At 41.0% G+C, this 21,038-nt stretch overlaps 3 non-coding genes across 3 annotated transcripts; 1 reads left to right on the plus strand and 2 right to left on the minus strand.

The window, feature by feature from the left end:
- The first annotated feature begins 1,261 nt into the window (after positions 1–1,261).
- Positions 1,262–1,333, plus strand: TRNAA-UGC (transfer RNA alanine (anticodon UGC)). Its single transcript has one exon. It is a non-coding gene; the product is annotated as a tRNA-Ala (tRNA).
- A 4,731-nt stretch (positions 1,334–6,064) lies between these two features.
- Positions 6,065–6,138, minus strand: TRNAT-CGU (transfer RNA threonine (anticodon CGU)). Its single transcript has one exon. It is a non-coding gene; the product is annotated as a tRNA-Thr (tRNA).
- An 11,163-nt stretch (positions 6,139–17,301) lies between these two features.
- On the minus strand, positions 17,302–17,373 carry TRNAA-AGC (transfer RNA alanine (anticodon AGC)). Its single transcript has one exon. It is a non-coding gene; the product is annotated as a tRNA-Ala (tRNA).
- Positions 17,374–21,038: the final 3,665 nt, after the last annotated feature.

A 21,038-nucleotide genomic window follows, 5' to 3' on the forward strand; every position in this document is an offset into this window, starting at 1 on the left:
CACACGTTTAAATATTTTAATACACACTCATAAAAATTCAGGTCTAATATGTCAAATTATTTTATTTTTAAATGCTAGAAACACCTTAGTACTGTGTTATTGTTAGAAAATGAAACAGCAGGCCGGGCGCGGTGGCTCACGCCTGTAATCCCAGCACTTTGGGAGGCCGAGGTGAGTGGATCACCTGAGGTCAGAGGTTCAAGACCAGCCTGGTCCACATGGTGAAACCCCATCTCTACTAAATATACAAAAATTAGCCGGGCATGGTGGCAGTCGCCTGTAATCCCAGCTACTCGGGAGGCTGAGACAGGAGAATTGCTTAAACCCTGGAGGCGGAGATTGCAGAGAGCCAAGATCGTGCCATTGCACTACAGCCTGGGCAGCAAGAGCAAAAACGTCGTCTCAAAAAAAAAAAAAAAGAAAGAAAATGAAACAGCAATGTTGTATTCATCAATACCTTACATCAGCGGTTCTCAAACATAAGCGTGTACCAGAATCACCCTCAGGGCTTACTAAAACACAGATTATTGAGCCCTACTTCCACAGTCCCTGACTCATAGGTCTGGAGTAGTCCTAGAGAATTTGTATTTTTAGTAAGATCCTAGGTGATGCTGATGCTGTTGTTCTGAGGACCACATTTTGAGATCTACTGCCTGACACTGAATTCTGTTTCTCACATTTTGTAACCCAGATTTATATTTGAACATTCACATTTCTCTTATGCTTTTTATTCAAGAAGGTACAGATTTACTCACCCAATCTACTGAGTGGGATTTTTCTTCTTAGACGAGGCGGAGGGTTGGTTTGTGGATAATTCCAAGCCCAAAACCTAAGACTGGGTATGCCTTACAAGATCAATCTATCCCAGTACTTTACCCACTGAACTGGCTTCTGATTACAGTTAGACTTTGTATAATACATCAGGAAATTTCCCAGTGGTTTGCTGTAACCATCTATGGTTCTACTTTTCTTTATTCTGGCCATTTCAATTGACTGGATCTGAATGATTTATATACATAGTCCTGCTCAGATAAAAGCCAGTTTTGCAACCCCTTGTTCTGTGTTGGGCCTGGTGAGTTTCCAATTACGCTAAAGGACTTAGTGACATTGATTTAAATCTTCTTTCTCACATTCATGACCTGCAAAATTCACACAATTCTTGCACAACAAACTATTTAAAACTAATTTTGGGGGAAAAAAAAATTGATCGAATACAGTATATTTTTAAAAACTTTTTTTGGAACGACAACCGTCTATGTGTGGGGATGTAGCTCAGTGGTAGAGCGCATGCTTTGCATGTATGAGGTCCCGGGTTCGATCCCCGGCATCTCCAATAGGTATTAAGGTTTTAGCGCTGATTCTTGTTCAACGTATGTGCTGCTGAACAAATCTTCCGCTCACTGTTATTGCCAAGGTCTCTCAGGCTCTGGAGCTGTAACTCCTTTTCTGGAAAGTGGGAGGGGTAAGAAAGGAGGTTAGGCAGAAAAAAGGATTTGTTTGTTTCCACCTCTGCCCTTTGTTTTTTCAACATCTCTTTGATCTTTTCACAGTGCTTCTAGGTTTCCAGGCGAAAACCAAGTATTTTATTTCTCATTCCTTCTATTTTACAAGTGATCATATATATATCATATATATATGATATATATATGATATAATATATATCATATATATATGATATATATATGATATAATATATATCATATATATGATATATATATGATATAATATATATCATATATATATATATATATTTTTTTTTTTTGAGATGGAGTCTAGCTCCGTCACCCAGGCTGGAGTGCAGTGGCGCAATCTCGGCTCACCGCAAGCTCCGCCTCCCGGGTTCATGCCATTCTCCTGCCTCAGCCTCCTGAGTAGCTGGCACTACACCACGCCCGGCTAATTTTTTGTATTTTTAGTAGAGACAGGGTTTCACCGTGTTAGCCAGGATGGTCTCGATCTCCTGACCTCGTGATCCACCCGCCTCGGCCTCCCAAAATGCTGGGATTACAGGCGTGAAACACCGCGCCCGGCCACAAGTGATCATATTTAAAGTCAACTGTTGAATAGAAAGTACATTACTGGGCCGGGCCCGGTGGCTGGGAGGGGAAGGAAACATTTTTTTCCTATAGCAGAAAGATAACTTGTAAATGTAGAATAAATGATGGATTTACAAGATCATCATTTGGCAACCATCATACTTCTAACTGATTCAGGCCAGGATCATCAATGGGTGCTAAATTAAGTTGATCAAAGTTGAATGATAACAGGATATTTACATAGTCTCAAAGTCAGGATACTTATTAATGACAGTAGAGAAACCTGGCAAACACTGTCATAACCAGGTGACCAAAATTAATACCACTGGTAATGGGACAACTGCCATTAAATATCTCCTGGTAAAATGCACTGAAAAGGGCACAATGTCAGCTCTCTGGTATTCCTACCCAAAATACATAAACTAAATCCAATCATGAGGAAATAGCAGACTAACCCAAATAGAGGAATATTTTATAAAATAACTGTCCTGTACTATTTTAAAAATACCAATGTTATAAAAGAAAAAGAAAGGCTACAGAACATGACAATTCAACATATGCTCAAAGATTTTCTTTTGCTAAAAAGGACATTTTAGGGACAATTAGCACAGTCTGAATAAGGCCCATATATTGGACAATAGTATTGTATCAATGTTAATTTCTGATTTTGATCATTGTACTGTGGTTATGTAAGAGGGTGTTTTCCTGTTAGGAAACATACATTGAAGTATTTAGGGGTAAAGGATCATTATATCTACAACTTATTCTTCTTTATTTTTATATATGATTATTATTTTTTTGAGACAGAGTGTCACTCTGTCACCCAGGCTGGAGTGCAGTGGCGCTATCTTGGCTCACTGCAAACTCTGCCTCCCGGGTTCAAGCGATTCTTCTGCTTCAGCCTCCTGAGTAGCTGGGACTACAGGCACGCGCCACCACGCCCGACTAATTTTTGTATTTTTAGTAGAGATGGGGTTCCTCCATATTGACCAGGCTGGTCTCAAACTCCTGACCTTGTGATCCACCCACCTTGGCCTCCCAAAGTGCTGGGATTACAGGCATGAGCCACCATGCCTGGCAACTTATTCTTAAATGGCAAATGGTTTAGTATGTGTGCGTGTGTGTGTGTCTGTGTGTATACATGTATATAGGAACTTTTAGCTCATATGTATATTTCATATGTATAAAATATATATGTATACATATATACATATGAGATGTGAGATAACAGTATATCTCACACGTATATGAGATAAAGGCATATCTCATATGTATAAGAGATTAAAAGTATATCTCATGTATAAAATATATATGTATACATATATATACACATATGAGATATACATATGAGAGAAGGTCCATATTTGGGAAGATTGAGTGAAGGATGCAACTTTTCTGTAAAAATGAAATTATTTTAAAAGTAAAAATTAAAATAAAAAGAAAAGAATGAGATAGACCTTAGGCTAGTCAAGTTGCTTACCAAAGGTCCACATTTGGTAGTGAAGGATCCAGGACATGCATACAGACTTTGTCACTGACAACTCCATGCTCCTTTCACTCCTGTGCACAGTCAGTCACTTTATTGCCAGCCTTTTCTCTGCATTTATATGTGAACAGATTTTTCTCTGGTGTGACTTGATCCATTGAATGAGCATTGCTCTCACTAGAGGGAGGAAAGCATCTTTGGATTGAGTTGAGAGCCACTTCACTTTTCAATCTGTGGTCCAGTACATAAACTTAGAAGTTGTTTGCTAAGTTTGCACAGAGACTGACTCAGCTCTTTGCTGAGTGTGAGAGGACTGCAAAGCTCTTTTAAGGCTCCTTAGATAATTCACCTTGGGGATGAAAAGACCTTAGAGGACTTGACTCCAGCCTCTCTTATTCTGGCAGCTAGGAACTTTATATAAGAAACAGAATAGAAAGCTAAACTTTCGAGAGAACTCCCAGCAAGCACAACTAAATTCTCATTGAAACCTTAGTGAATTCATCACCATTAAGTAAAGAGAAAGAGGATAGGATTATTTCTTATTAATCAAAAATTAAACAAAGGCATTGATGTACTTGTCTGATGAAGTTTTACTCTTAAAACATCTGGAAAAGGAGTCATTTGTGAGCAATAACTCCCCTGAGGTTGCAGATATAGGCTTTTTCTCAATTGGGGGGTTTTCCCCCTAAAACTTGATGCCAATTCCTTTTAAGTATTTCTTACATTTATACTTTCTCCACTTCTGATTATGTTACTGGTTATCTGCTTTTCTAGTTAATTTTAAATTTATTTTCCGAAAAGAACACAATAAATAGGAGAATACATCTGAAACCTTATATTTTTTTCTTCACTCATAATTTTTGAAATGTGTTTATGTTCAATTACACATGGATTTTGGTTGCTCTTAATATAAAATTAAAACTCCTTGGCATGGCCTCTAAAATTCTGGCACAGTTTGGTCCTATCCTTCTGCATCCCATCTCTCAGGCTGCTTGCCCATGGCCTTCCCATTGTACTCATACCAGCTTTTTTCCAGTCCAATGCACTTTGTCCAACTTCCTCTGCCTGGGTTTTCCTATGCTCTGTCTCCCTTTCCTACGCTGTCCTCTTTCTTTGCAACTGAAGACTCTCCTCTTATCTCCCTGATGAAACCAAATCCCATCGGTATGTTCTAAATCACAGTCATTCTTTTTTTGCAGCACTTATCATAGCCACAATGTTATGTTTGTCATTATATAAATAACTTCTATCCATTCACCCACCCCCAACTAAGCTCTTATCTCCTTTGGGATAGAGACCAGGCCTGTTCAGTTTACCTTTCCACACCTTGGTGTGAGTAGGCATAGAATTAATAATTTGGGGAATGAATGAGGGGATGACTAGAGTTCTGTAATTATCACATAAAACAGATGAAGGCATATCTTCCACTGCTTGAAGTTAGCTTTAAGAGGTGTTTATGGACCACATAGAATTCTTTTCAGAATTCACTTCAGTGATCTCACATCCAGAAATATAACTTTTTGAAACTGGCATGCTGGCTCAGAGTCATAACACTCCTGTTGGGAAATCTGCTTCTAATAACCCACTTTAAATCAACCAAGGGAAGGGAGTGATAGTACTATAAAAATCAATGTCAAGAAATAAAATATAACCCCGTCCCTAAAACAGCTTATTTTTTCTGAACATTCATTTGCGATTTACTGTTTATTGATTTATGAAAGTCATGGATTTTTTTCAGTGGCACATGGACACCCAAGAACTTAAGGAGGTCAGAGAAAATCTCAAAAGAATATGCAAAATTTGTCCGTAAGTCTGTGTATGTGTGTGTCTGTGTGTTTATAGACAAAAGTTTTTTTTAGATAATGTAATGAGTTCATGTGCCATACAATTTTAAGAACCATTATTCTAAATCACACTGGATACTGTTTGTTTTTATAAATAATATTATTTGTTACTTAAGACTTTGACTTAAATAACTTTGACTTAAGTAACTGAGAAATATTGGATTTAAATATTAGCTTGATTATTTATCAGCTGTAAGATTTGGGCAAGTTTATTTCCTTCTGATACTTCATTTTTTATCTGTAAAATTGGCATAATAATGTTTACTTCAGTGAATATTCTAGGAATTAAAAGCATGTGAGAAAATACACAAAGTGCAACTTAGTAAATGTTCCATAAATTGCAACCATTTTTCATCCATGTGGACTTTAAGCAAGGTTACCATGGAGTTTGAGAAACCAGAAGAATATATTTTTAATGTTTTCAATTAAGAGTTTTACAATTTTATTTTAGAGATTTTTTATCCGTGATTGAACTTGAACCCCTGAGTTTGGTGAAATTCCAATATAACTGTCTGAGAGATCATCAGAAACTAATAGTCTTTGAGGATGCAGGTGTAATAAGAGAGATTGGAGAGATTAAAGCTCTATGCAGTGGACTTGATATTGTGATTAAGGATTATAGACTAAAAATTGTGATAAATTTACAAAAACAGACGGCCCTTATTAAAGGGGGAAAGAGAAAAAACACGCACACCCTAAGGCCCCGCTGGGATTCGAACCCAGGATCTCCTGTTTACGAGACAGGCGCTTTAGCCAACTAAGCCACAGAGCCAGCTGTGCAGACCCTGTGGCTTCTTTTATGATGGAATTGCACTTAATTAGGTGACAAATTCTGTTGCCATTAAGAGTTACTGTGTTTTCGAATACATCAACTTTGCAGTAAAGGCAGACTCCTGAAAGGAACTTCTAGAAATTAGACTCCCTTCAAGTCCAACAAAACACACCCACACTCACACAATCACTTAGAAAATGTGCTTAGAACAATGTCAGCGCGTCCCAGAGGGCAAATAAAACCGTGAAATCGGAGAGTGGAGATGAAGCGTGTTCCTAGCGGAGGAAGAGGCATCGGTCTCTAGACGTGGCGAGAGCAGTTTTTACATTCCATGGCATTGCGGTGATTTCGAATCATCAAGTGGTTGGATTCTAAAAGTGGAGTGAAAAGCTTTGCTAGCAAAACAGATCATTCAGAATTTTCATCACATTAATGGCTTTTCTGGCCAATTAGAAGATAGCACACGGATGCGCTGAAAAACAAAAACTGTTAACGCGTTCAGACTCTCCAAACAGCTGCCAGATCACTGCTTTAGAGAAAGCAGGCGACAGCTGGGAGGCGACCTGGTCGGAGCTCACTTAACGGTTTTGTATTTCAAATCCAAAGAGCCTTTGCCTGCTCGAGGCTTGTGTTCCCGCAGCTCCTGAGAGGGGGCACAGATGGAAACCAGAAGGGGAGGCGTCACCGGACAGGGTCTTTCCTAATTCTGCCTTCCTCATTTTGGTTCTTCAAGCTTCAATTAGATGTTTCCTAATATCTTCCTTATGGATCCGCACCTTGTAGAAGCTAAACAAACATTAATTGATTGAAAAATCCCCAAATTAAGATCCATTCTGAAACTGTTAACGATTGTATCCTAGTTTTCTGCCTTTGCTTAGTACTGAGGCTGGTGCCAAAGTGAGGGAGTGAGTTCACCAAATAAAGCAAGCGTCTCTGCACATTACCCAGCTTCCCCGCCATGTTAAAAAGACAACAGGGAGGACTACAAAATCCCCTGTTTAACCTGGCAAAGGCTGTAAGGGGCTCTGGGCCGGATAATGCCCTTGAATCCTAAAGTCTTTCTTAATTCCTCTCTTGAGCCAAAATTTGGAGCATTGCCGTTTCGTATCCCATTCAGAATGTTTTTGTAGTGAATATAAACTTATTTTCCTGTTAACCAAGATAGTCACGTTTTAATTTAATATAGATTAACAAACTGTTATGATTAGACCTGTACTAACAGTTACTGTATTAAGAGTTACTGTATATTTACTGAGTTTGGGAAGCAACATCCCCCAAAATCATAAGGACCAGGAATCATAGCCTTTCTGAATTTGAATCAGCTGAATTGTTTATGATCAGGATTGTACTAACTTCAGTTACTAAAATATAACTGGGATGGCATCATGTCCAGGGAAATATTGTTCAAGTTTTTTCCAACAAGAACGATGTATTGAATACCTACTATGTGTCAGGCATTGAAATAACTTCTGTAGACACAACTAGGCACAAGGTAGCCAGATGATAAAAATCAAACAAGAAACAGTATCACAATAAAAGAAGTACAATGTGATAGTTGAGTGCCTAGCAGGTCCCAGTAATCAAGTTCAAAGCATAATACTTTGTTTTAGGTATATTTCTGACATTGCCCAGTTCAACTAATTTTAAAATTTCTTTTGACTTTTGCTGGAAAAACTCCTAATAGATTTTTCCCCCCTAGTGTCACAATTAGTACTTGAACACACCTGGAATACGTTCAAGTTAATCCAAGATATTTAAACAAAATAAAGAATATGGCTGGGCGCAGTGGCTCATGCCTATAATCCTAGCACTTTGGGAGGCTGAGGCAGGCAGATCACCTGAGGTCAGGAGCTGGAGACCAGCCTGTCCAACATGGCGAAACCCCGTCTTTACTAAAAATACAAAAATTAGCCGAGCATGGTGGTGGGTGCCTGTAATCCCAGCTACTCAGGAGGCTAAGGCAGGAGAATTGCTTGAACCCAAGAGGTGGAGGATGCAGTGAGTCGAGATCACACCACTGCACTCCAGCCTGGGTGACAGAGTGAGACTCCGTCTCAAAAAAAAAAAAAAAAAAAATTATTGGACCTCGTGAGACTTACTACCACGAGAACAGTATGGGGGAAACAGCCCTTATGATTCTATTATCTCCCACTGGGTCCCTCCCCCAACATGTGGGAATTATGGGAGCTATAATTCAAGATGAAATTTGGGTGAGGACACAGCCAAACCATATCACTAGCCCAATGGGATCCTCCTCCAAATAGAGTTGCACTCAAAAAGAAAAAAAAAAATGTGAGTGAATTGAAAGGCTAAATAATTAACATGAGATCTCCAGCCAATTTGATGCAAAAGTGCTCAACTAACATCAGAATCCAAGACAGCTGACTGAGGGATATGAATACCAATACTGGAGCATGGGGATTTGTCACAACTGCAGTGACTTCATATTACCCTCAGTTATGCTTTCTTTGTTGAGAATAGGGTGATTTACTATACTACTAGTTAGTAGCTGTTAGTCCCCTGAAAATTCATGTTTAAATCCTACCCTCAGTACCTCAGAATGTGATCTTATTTGGAAATAAGGTAATCAAAGAGGTAATTAGTTAACTTGAAGTCATACGGAGTAAAGTGAACCCCTGATTCAATATAACTGGTGTTCTAATAAAAACGGGAAATTTGTCTGGGTGCGGTGGTGGCTCACGCCTGTAATCCCAGGACTTTGGGAGGCGGAGGCGGGTGGATCACCTGAGGTCAGGAGTTCAAGACCAGCCTGGCCAATATGGTGAAACCCCATCTCCACTAAAAATACAAAAATTAGCCGGGTGTGGTGGCAGGGGCCTGTAATCCCATCTACTCGGGATGCTGAGGCAGGAGAATCACTTGAACCTGGGAGGCGGAGGTTGCAGTGAGCCAAGATCACGCCATTGCACTCCAGCCTGGGGACAAGAGCGAGACTTCATCTCAAAAAAAAAAGTAGGGGGATGGAAATTTGAACATACACACACATGCAGGGAGAATACCATGTGAACATGAAGGCAGAGATTTGGTGATGCATCCACAAGGAATTTCAAAGATTGTCAGAAAACCACCAGAAACTAGAGGAGAGGCCTGAAGCAGACTCTCCCTCACAACCCTCAGAAAGAACAAACCCCGCTGAAACCTCGATCTTGGACTTCTTGCCTCTAGAACTGTGAGATTATAAAGTTCTGTTGTTTGAGCTGCCTAGTTTGTGTTATTTTGTTATAGCAGCCCGAGGAAACTATTGCAGTAAGCAGCATCCTCTGAGAAATAACTAAGTTGTGTCCTAAGATTTTCCCCAAACTTTATTAAAATGAACTTATTTAAAAAGAAAACTAGTAAATAAGAGGTGAGGTGAAGTAAGTATGACAGGTTCATATGCCTAATTAAAAAGCTGAACAAAAATTTGAGTTCAAAGATAGAAGAAAATAAAAGGCACAAGGAAAAGTATGTGTCAGCTTAGCGATCCCAGTCCATAGTTTCTGAGAACAACCAGAGGTGGGGATAAGCAAGGACCACTCAGAAAGGGAGTATCTCACAGGTGTGTGGGAAGAAGAGAGCTTGAACCTCGGAAAAAAAGTTAAGCTAAGAATAGGAATTAGAAAGGATGGAAACGGAAGGATAGAATAGGGATGGTAGAGGAAGAGGCCATCGTAGGAGGTGGTAAAAGCAAAGACTGTGAGCTAGGAGAACAAAGCTGGCTGGATCCTGAGGGTAGTGAGTTACTATAGTGAGTGTAGTGAATGAGTTGAGGTGGGGGAAAGTAAGAGCATCTGGAGAACAGAAGATGGAGATGAATGTGATCTGAGATTAAGGTGGGAAGGTAATTTAGGAATAAAGGATGGAGTGGGTGCACTGGAGAAGGTATTTTGAGGGAGGACACAGAAGTGAGAGGCACAGGTGGTGGCTATAGAAGGGGCCCTGCAGAATGGGTGGGCTTAAGGAGAAGCTAGAGAAATGCAAGTTGGGAACACCAAATCAGCTAGAGGAATAAGACTGTCAGTCAGTGGAAAGCAGGCAATTGGCAGGTATCTATGCTAAAGTGTTGGACATTTTGCCCTAATAAAACTTCGTTATGAGATTGAAGTGCCATTCAGTGTCTAGTGAATAAGGTTGGTATACCATGTGTACACCATCTACATTCACCAGTGATTTTAATACAGCATTTGTGACACTGGGTTACCAGAAAGTCCTTTCAAACTTCTCCAATGGTAGCTTTGACACTAGCAACTCAGCACAGTACCCCAGTGTGGTCCTTTTCCAGCCTGAAAAGGCTATGTTTGAGTGTGGATTTCACCACAATGAGGCAAGAGAAAGTAAAAGTACTTAATAACAGTTAAGCACAGTAGAATTGCTAGTCCTATATCAAATGGATTGGCTTTCGAGAAGAAATTGCATTATGTCAAGTAGCCTAGGAATATGAATATTAGATCATCACACTTTGGATTACTACTCAAGTGAAATAGTTATTTGAACCATAAACATGCATTAAAAATCTTGATGAACAACCAGATATAACTGAAGGAAAGATGAAGTACTTGACATTTAAAGGTAGAAACACAGTTACATGCCACATAAGGACATTGTAGTCGACAATGAGCCACATAGATGACAGTGGTCCCATAAGACTGATTATAATAGAGTTGAAAAATTCTGATCACCTAATGACATTGTAGCTGTGGTAACATAGTCCAGTGCATTATTCACATGTTTATGGTGATGCTGGTTTAAACAAACCTACTGCTCTGCCAGTTGTGTAAAAATATAGTACATACAATTATGTACAGTACATAATACTTGATAATGATAATAAATGACTATGTTACTGGTTTATGTATTTACTATACTATACTTTTTATTGTTATTTAACAGTGTACTCTTTCTGCTTATTACAAAATAGTTAACTGTGAAACAGCCTCAGGCAGGCCCTCACAAGGGATTCTTGAAGGCATTGTTATCATAGGAGATGACAGCTTCCTACTTGGTATTGCCTCTGAAGAACTTGCAGTGGAACAAGATTTGGAGGTGGAAGATGGTGATATTGATAATCCTGACCCTGTCTAGGCCTAACCTAATGTGTGTGTTTGTGTCTTCATTTAAAAAAAAAAAAAAGTTTTAAAAGTTAAAAAAAAAAAAGCTTTTCAATAGAAAAGAGCTAATGGAATATAGATATAAAGAAAAAATGTTTTTGTACAGCTTTACAGGTGTTTGTGGTCTTTTGGGTTTTTTGTCTGTTTGTTTTTGTTTTTTGAGACGGAGTCTTACTCTGTCACCCAGGCTGGAGTGCAGTGGCGAGATCTTGGCTCACTGCAACCTCCGCCTCCCGTGTTCAAGCGATTCTCCTGCCTCAGCCTCCCGAGTAGCTGGGATTACAGGCGCCCGCCACCACATCTGGCTAACTTTTGTATTTTTTAAAATTTTTAGTAGAGACAGGGTTTCACCATGTTAGCCAGGCTGGTCTCAAACTCTTGACCTCCAGTGATCAGCATGCCTCAGCCTCCCAAAGTGCTGGGATTACAGGCATAAACCACCATGCCAAGCCAGGTGTTTGTGTTTTAAGCTAAGTGTTATTACAAAAGAGTCAAAAAGTTTTTAAAAATTAAGTTTATAAAGTAAAAAAGTTACAATAAGTTAAGGTTAATTTATTATTGAAGAAATAAATACTTTATAAGTTTCGTGTAGCCTAAGTGTATAGCATTTATAAAATCTACAGTAGTGTACAGTAATGTCCTAGGTCTTCACATTGACTCACCACTCACTCACTGACTCACCAAGAACAACTACTACCAGTCCTGCAAGACACATTCATGGCAAGTGCCCAGTACAATTGTACCATTTTAATGGAGTGCAATGGTGCAGTCTCAGCTCACTGCAGCCTCGACCTTTGGGCTCACTTGATCTTCCCATCTCAGCCTCTTGAGTAGCTGTGACCACAGGCGTGTGCCACCACACCCAGCTAATTTTTGTATTTTGTAGAGATGCGGTTTCACCATGTTGCCCAGGTTGGTCTACAACTCCTGGGCTCGAGTGATCAACCCGCCTTAGCCTCCCAAAGTGCTGGGATTACTGTCGTGTGCCACTGTTCCTGGCCCCATTTTTATCTTTTATACCACATTTTTACTGTACCTTTCGTATGTTCGGATACACAAATACCACTGTATTGCAATTGCCGACGGTATTCAGTTCAGCAACATGCTGTACAGCTTTGTAGCCTAGGAGCAATAGGCTATACCACACAGCCTAGGTGTATAGTCGGCTATATCATCTAGGTTTGCATAAGTACACTCTGTGACGTTCGCACAATGACGAAATCATCCAACAATGCATTTCTCAGAACATTTGCCCCTTATTGACACACGACTGTATAAAGATTTTTATCTTTGGCCGGGCGCGGGGCTCACGCCTGTAATCCTAGCACTTTGGGAGGCCGAAGTTGGCGGATCACAAGGTCAGGAGATTGAGACCATCCTGGCTAACACGGTGAAACCCTGTCTCTACTAAAAATACAAAAAATTAGCCGGGCGTGGTGGTGTGCCTGTACTCCCAGCTACTCGGGAGGTTGAGGCAGGAGAATGGCGTGAACCCGGGAGGCGGAGCTTGCAGTGAGCTGAGATCGTGCCACTGCACTCCAGCCTGGGCTACAGAGCAAGATTCCATCACAAAAAAAAAAAAAAAAGATTTTTATCTTATGAATATCTATTATTGGAGATATCTCTGAGAAAAATTTACCCACTTGAACAACAACAACAATAGATCCAATATGATTTTAAATGACAACCATATAAATGTAAAATGACATTATAAATATAAAATGACTACAAAATAAATACATAACCATATCATAAGGGAAATAAAGAGAGGAAGATATCTCCAAAAAAAAAAAAAAAAAAAACAAAACCACCAAACACAACCAAACAAAAACCCACCAGTAATTCAAGTCCAGCATAGTAAGTGCTCGAAGTAAAACCATTTAACCCAGAGGCACAGACAGAAGCCTCAGTCAAAGATGGCAGCTCTACCTTAGTGCTTCCAGAGCCAGAACTCATGGCCTGGGGCCTATTTTGGGGCAGAGATACAGAACTGAGGCTCCTGCAGGAGGCTGGGAGACTCCAGAGGCTTTCCCACTGTGGAGAGGCTCTTAGGGAAAATAAGAGTCAAAGCAGTATCTCGGTATCCACTGGCCCTTTAGTCATAGACATATGAGCAGTTCGCAGACATTTTAAAAGTCAAGGGCCGGTGGAGGTGATGTAACTTAATCTCACCAGGTACAGTTCTGCCAAGTAGAGAGAAACTTCTATTTTATGTTTTGTCTTTCCAAAATTGTCCCAGGACTAAGAAATCAGAATTGCCACTCCTTGAGATCCCTACTTTGCAAAGCTAGGTATTGGGGGAAAAAGCCGATCCCTTAAGAATTCAGGGCCTTCTGGGATGGAAGAAATAGACCCTTAAACTCTGTTCCCCCAAATCGAAATTTGAGGTTATTTGCCAGTGGTCTGAGATGGCTCTGACCTCATCTTAAAGCAAGGGAAGACAATTGAAATAAACTTATCTCATGGAAAAGGGAAATTGATAACTTGGGACTGTCTTACTAAGGAAAGGCTTGTTTTAATTGATCGTATAACTCTGGGTTCCTGATAGGAAAATTAAAAAATTTTTAAACAATATTTCAAAAGATCGCTATTTTAATTGGTAAAACCAGGCCTAATTTTCTGTAGCTTTTCTCCCGAAAGAATATTAAGAGAAGCAAAAGGAAGAAAGAAAAGGGGCAATTTTCTGAAAACATAAAAATAAGCGGACAGCTGAAACCTGGAGAAAAATCTTTTATTTGCTGGTCCTATTCCTTAGCATTGAAAAGCTAAAAAGACTCCTTTTTGTTACCAGAATGAAACTGCTCTGAGCCTCCATTTAGTGGTTCCTACAGTCTTGTGCTAGAGAAAATTAGATGTGAATCAAGGTTATTTAGTGAGGAATATAATTTATTATTTTCATGTTAAAGAGAAATGAGATACAGCAGACCTACAACATAATGTAGGAAAATCTTCACACGGTTTATTCTTAGGTTGTGATCAATAACCTCAGTAATTTGAAATAAAATACATCATGGTGGGTAGACAGAAATTTAACAGTGATTCTCTCTTCTTTCTTGTCTGTATTGGGCAAACCTGGGAAAGTTTAAACATTCAAGGGAGGAAATCTGGCAGTGTTTGGCAAGAATCTCTAAAATACGAAGTAAGTTATAACCTGTGGTCAACTGGGATGAAAGGCAGACTTTGGGTACCGCCCTACCCTGCGACAATATAAAGGACCTAAGAGAAAGATGGTAGATGGGAAGGGGAAGACAGTTACATGTTACGCACTGAAAATTCAAATAAATAAATAAATAACTATAAATCTATCACTTAAATTATTTGCTGAAGGAATAAATGGAAGACTCAGGCTTTCTGTGACCAAAATAAAAGAATCTATTTTTTTTTCTTGGAGGGGATATAAAGAATGCACACCTTTAACCTGTGGGTAGCTGAAGTATTAAATCAATGAAATGTGTAACTTCTCCAGGTCTCTTTTATTTTATTTTATTTTATTTTATTTTATTTTATTTATTTTTTATTGATCATTCTTGGGTGTTTCTCGCAGAGGGGGATTTGGCAGGGTCACAGGACAATAGTGGAGGGAAGGTCAGCAGATAAACAAGTGAACAAAGTTCTCTGGTTTTCCTAAGCAGAGGACCCTGCGGCCCTCCGCAGTGTTTGTGTCCCTGGGTACTTGAGATTAGGGAGTGGTGATGACTCTTAACGAACATGCTGCCTTCAAGCATCTGTTTAACAAAGCACATCTTGCACCGCCCTTAATCCATTCAACCCTGAGTGGATACAGCACATGTTTCAGAGAGCACAGGGTTGGGGGTAAGGTCACAGATCAACAGGATCCCAAGGCAGAAGAATTTTTCTTAGTACAGAACAGAATGAAAAGTCTCCCATGTCTACCTCCCTCTACACAGACACGGCAACCATCCGATTTCTCAATCCTTTCCCCACCTTTCCCCTCTTTCTATTCCACAAAACCGCCATTGTCTTCATGGCCCGTTCTCAATGAGCTGTTGAGCACACCTCCCAGATGGGGTGGTGGCCGGGCAGAGGAGCTCCTCACTTCCCAGTAGGGGCGGCCGGGCAGAAGCGCCCCTCACCTCCCGGACGGGGCGGCTGGCCGGGCGGGGGGCCGACCCCCCACCTCCCTCCCGGACAGGGCGGCTGGCCGGGCAGAGGGGCTCCTCACTTCCCAGTAGGGGCGGCCGGGCAGAGGCGCCCCTCACTTCCCCGACGGGGCGGCTGGCCCGGCGGGGGGCTGACGCCCCCACCTCCCTCCCGGACGGGGCGGCTGGCCGGGCGGGGGGCTGACCCCCCCACCTCCCTCCCGGACGGGGCGGCTGGCCGGGCGGGGGGCTGACCCCCCCACCTCCCTCCCAGACAGAGCGGCTGGCCGGGCAGAGGGGCTCCTCACTTCCCAGTAGGGGCGGCCGGGCAGAGGCGCCCCTCACCTCCCAGACGGGGCGGCTGGCCAGGCGGGGGGCTAACCCCCCCACCTCCCTCCCGGACGGGGCGGCTGGCCGGGCAGGGGGCTGACCCCCCCACCTCCCTCCCAGACAGAGCAGCTGGCCGGGCAGAGGGGCTCCTCACTTCCCAGTAGGGGCGGCCGGGCAGAGGCGCCCCCCACCTCCCGGACAGGGCGGCTGGCCGGGCGGGGGGGCTGATCCCCCCACCTCCAGGTCTCTTATATGAAATAAATTTAGGGAACTGATGGGGGAAAGAGTGGCACTGAGGGCCACTGGGGGCAGACATTAGGAGCAGAGTGGGGACGGAAATTTCAGTTAAGAAACATTCTCCAAGACCCTCCATTTCTGAATGCTTTTCTCATTTGTAAAAAGATTTTCAGGACAAAGGAAAGATCCTTCCAGAAAAGATGGAAAATGTTTTGCCAACGACTGTTTTTACTTAGGGAAACTACTGAACTGCCCCCCGATTCCTTACTGCATCTCTGCATTGTCCCAAGTTGGAAGTTGAGACTAAAGCACCAAGATACAAGAGACGCGGCATCCCAAAAGGAGATTTTTGTGTATTCTGCGAAATACACAAAAGGGCTAGCCAAAGAAAGTCCTCACACGTGCATGGTATAAAAGCACCAGCTTTAAAAAGAGAAGTATTTTTGTTTTTTTGTTTGAGAAGCATAATTGAAGCGAGCAGTTTTAGAATCAGTGCAGCAAATTTAGAGATTTCAAAAGAGATCAATATAGAAGGGATCAAATCCACACAATCATGGGAACGCTATGAACTCACTGGCAAAATGCAGTCACTGAAGGAAAAACGTCAGTGTCAAAATGCTACTATTTCACCTCTTTGTGTACGATTTCTGAGAGAACTGCCACGTTTGGAGATGCTGAATTTACCCAATACCTTCGTAGCCTCCGGCCTGGGAAGAGTACATTTTCTTTCCTGCGAGCTTGAGGAGAAATCCATATTTTTGCCACTAAGCCCCAAAAGGTGAAACCTGAGACCGGACCTCAGCCTACCGTTGGATCCCCCACCACAAACCCAGCAGCAAAACTCAGTGAAAAGATGAATTCGTTCACAAAACATCCATTTAGGATTTTTATTGATAATTGTCCTTTTATTGGTAAATGTTCCTTCCAGCACCGCCCTAATGGAACAGGGTCCAAAGTCACTCATCATATGTAAATGCGGCTGAGAATGGAGAGGAATAAATTTCTTTTTCTTTTTCTTTTTTTTTTTTTTTTTTGAGGCGAAGTCTCTCTCTTGTCCCCTAGGCTGGAGTGCAATGGCGCGATCTCGCTCACTGCAACCTCCGCCTCGCGGATTCAAGCGATTCTTCTGCCTCAGCCTCCCAAGTAGCTGAGATTACAGGCGCCTGCCACCACGCCTCGCTAATTTATGTATTTTTAGTAGAGACGGGGTTTCACCGTGTTGGCCAGGCAGGAATGAAATTTTAAAAATGAAAGAGCTACAGGCGTAACCAAAGCAAGATATAAATATGGGAGTGGGGGCAATATGATTAATTTTCCGATTCTACAGAAATAGGCTGTGACTATATCTGTAAAAGAAGGACGGTTCCGGAGCAGAAATACAAAAACACTGGAGATGCTGGGGATCGAACCCGGGACCTCATGCATGCTAAGCATGCGCTCTACCACTGAGCTACATCCCCACCTCGAAAAGCATTAGTCTTTAAACTGCTTTTATGAAAGAGTATAGAAATTTACCTCAGGTTTTTTTTTTTTTTTTTTTTTTTTAACATTTATTTATTCTTTCATGAACGGACGTTAAAATTTTCATTTCCCCTTTTTGTAGCCCTCTATCACCAAGAAATTTTGATTAACCAGCATCTTGCAGACATTTGGTAAGGATTAAGAACAGACTAGAGGAGGAAATTTCAGTTAAGAAACATCCTCCCAGACCTTCCTTTTCTGAATGCTTTTCTCATTTGTAAAAAAGATTTTCAGGACACAGGAAAGATCCTTCCAGAAAAGATAGCAAATGTTTTACCAACTACTGTCTTTACTTAGGGAAACTACTGAACTGCCTCCAATTCCTTACCCCATCTCTGCGTCCTATTCCCAAACTCCAGAAACCGCTACGCGCCTTTTCTTAGAAAACAAGGAGGTAGTGAAGGAATTTCTGTTATAAAAATAAACTTGTTCCACTCCGTTAGCAACTGGGACGGTTAAAGGCTAAAGATGTTGGATTGCCTCCCGCGGCCCCCTGATCCGCATTTTATCCAGAGAATACAAATAAAATCCAGAGAGTAGGAATCCTCAGATCCTACTCTGATTCTTTGAAATGAAGAGCCCAGAATGAAGTTGGAGACGTGTTACTTCTAAGATCGAGGCTAAATCTCTGCTTCTGTGGCGCATTATTTTCTGTAGAGGGAATGGTTCTCTCTACAGAAAATGTAGAGATGGTTCAGACTCCTGTCTCACCAAGGGAACAGAGAAGGCTTTATACCTGCGTAGAGAGTGCAGAAGTCCTCGGTTACAGTCACCTGTGACCGAATCTGGAAGGATGGATAGGAATGCCAAGTAGAAATGAGGGAAGGGCTGTGCTTGGGAGTGTTCAGAACGGTTGGAGTTGGGAGAAGGAGCAAGGTGGGGAGGAGGCTCTAAAAGGTAGCTTGGCAAGATGACACCAGCAATTCTCACCCTACCTTGCACTTACAGCATCCAGAACTAAATGCTTTTCCAGAGCCGCCAGAACTAAATGCTTGTCCAGAGCCTTCAGAACTAAATGCTTGTCCAGAGCCTCCAGAACTAAATGCTTGCACTTACAGCCTCCAGAAATAAATGCTTGTCATTTAAGCCACCCAGTTTATGGTATTTTGTTATAGCAGCCGGAAGTGACTAAAAGGTGGAGTTTGTTAAAGGAATGGACATGTGTCAATGAATATTATAAAATTCATTAATCTCATGCAATATATTAGAGGATTAAAAGAGGGAAAAACATGTAATAATCACAACACTTTCAGAAAAGTTTTCTCACTGCTGAGTGGAAAATGGAAGTAATAGTACTAAATATCTTTTCCAGATCTGACATTCACATAATTAATCATGCACTACTCTAGACCCCAGTACACACCTGGAAGGTTAGGAACAAATCTAACAAAAGACTCAGACAACCATTAACACCTCTGCTTGGAAACAAGATTTTTTTGGAATCGTAGTGTGTCTTCTTGTTTCTTCCAACATGATTCACTTTGAACTTTAAATCTGATAAGTGTGGGAAGTGAAAACCTCTGGCCAGGATAGAGTGACAGGAACCAGAGTTACTATTCCACCTGAATCAACCAAAAATTTCTAAAATGGCAAAATCTGAAACAATGAACATTAGGCAATGAAGGACAGTGATCTCTGAGAAATGCGAAACAAGATGAGCACAACGAATGCCTCAGCTTACTGCCTTCAGAGGTATCTCCAGGCCACCACACAGGTGTTATGGTTAATTTTATGTATCAACTAGACTAGGTTAGAATGCAGAGTTGCTTGGTCAAACTCTTGGTCAAAGTTTCAGAGTTGCTTGGTCAGAGTTGCTTGGTCAAACATCAGTCTAGAAGTTTCTGTGAAGGTGTTAGATGTGATTAAGATTTAAATCAGTAGACTTTGCCTAGGTTGGGCACTATGGCTCAGGCCTGTAATCCCACCACTTTGGGAGGCAGAAGCAGGAGTATCACCTGAGAATAAGACCTGCCTGGCCAACCTGGTGAAACCTGTCTCTACTAAAAATACAAAAATTAGCTAGGCGTGGTGGCACATGCCTGTAATTCCAGCTACTCAGGAGGCTGAGGCATAAAAATCGCTTGAACCCGGGAGGCGGAGGTTGCAGCTAGCTGAGATTGCATCTGTTCCAGCCTGGGCAACAGAGAGAGACTTTGTTTCAAAAAAGAAAGTAGACTTTGAGTATAGCAGATTACCCTCTATTGTGTGGATGGGCCTTACCCAATCAGCTGACTTGAAAGAAAAGGGAAAACAAGAGGACTGAATTCTACCTCCAGGCTGCCTCCAGACTCAAGACCACAACATTTGTTAACTATCGGCATGATGTTCCCTAACAAATCCTAAAAGCAAGACCTTAACAATTTCTTAAAAAGGAATCCATTCACTGCACTGATTTGGGAAATATAAGTTTAAATCATTCTTTCTTTTTAATAGATAGTTGACTATTCTTTGGTAAGAGAGGAAGGAAGGCCTCCCTTTACCACAATCACTTGAAATAATTGTATGGGATAACCAGAATTCCCTATCTCAGAGAGCAAAAAGCAGGACCTTAGAGTGCACTGAGAACACTGATGATGTGAGTTGTTTCAAGAATCAAGAAGGGAATTTCTGGTGGATATATTTTGAGGTGTATTCATTCCATGGTATAGGCATTCTTGTCTTGTCGTAAAAGCTGCCACCAAGACTTTGATGCCAGAATTATTTTGAAAAATACATATCACATCATGTCACATATGTATCAATAGGTTCATATTGTGCCATCATGTCTGGAAAACCGTCTTAGCTACTGAAAAGAATGTTCCCCTGAAGTGGAAAGGCAAGGGAGAGAGGGACGCCACTAGGAGTAGATTGAAAAAATATCTGAACAATAAGGAGTCAATCATATAAAGATAAGGAAATGGAACATTCCATGGAGAAAGAATAGATAAGGTAACAAGCTCTCTGGTAGAAATTAACTTAGTTGGTTCAAAAATTATAAAAAAGGAAAGTGTGATTGAAGTTTGATAAATGACTCTAGAGGCTAGACATTGTAGAACTTTGTAAAGGCAAATAAGAGTTGAAATTTTATGCTAAAGGTAGTGAAATGGAGGGTGCTACTTTGGTTGTTTACCTAACATTCAGTCCTTCCTCCTTGTAAAATTTTAATTGTCTTCAGAGGGTGATGTGCCTCATCACAGGGGATGAATCATAATGTAATTAGGGCATGGTTCTTAACCTTAACAGAACCAATACTCTCTCTTTACAACAAGTTTTTTGCAGCACATCAATTAATATCCTGAAATAAAAGTGATAGTTAATGTAAACTAGCTACAGATACAATTTTTCTTTCAAATTTGTAAGACTCCTTAACTGGTATACATATGAGAAATAAAAAGATAGTAATTCAAAATGGGTAATAAGACAACATATATTTCCTTATGGAAGTGGTAGGGAATTACAATCTTTTTAATACTCTCAGCAAAACCAATAAATGACTATTTTAGAAAACATTATACAGTCAAGTTCTTGTACCTTTCAAAAGAATTAGTTTGAATGAAACAGTAATGAAGGCACAGGTATGTAGTGTTGGATGTTTAAAGCCAAGAGCCATGCTTGCCTTGCCAAA

The sequence above is a fragment of the Pan paniscus genome, chromosome 5, assembly GCF_029289425.2.
Source record: "Pan paniscus chromosome 5, NHGRI_mPanPan1-v2.0_pri, whole genome shotgun sequence".
Taxonomy (NCBI): Eukaryota; Metazoa; Chordata; class Mammalia; order Primates; family Hominidae; genus Pan; species Pan paniscus.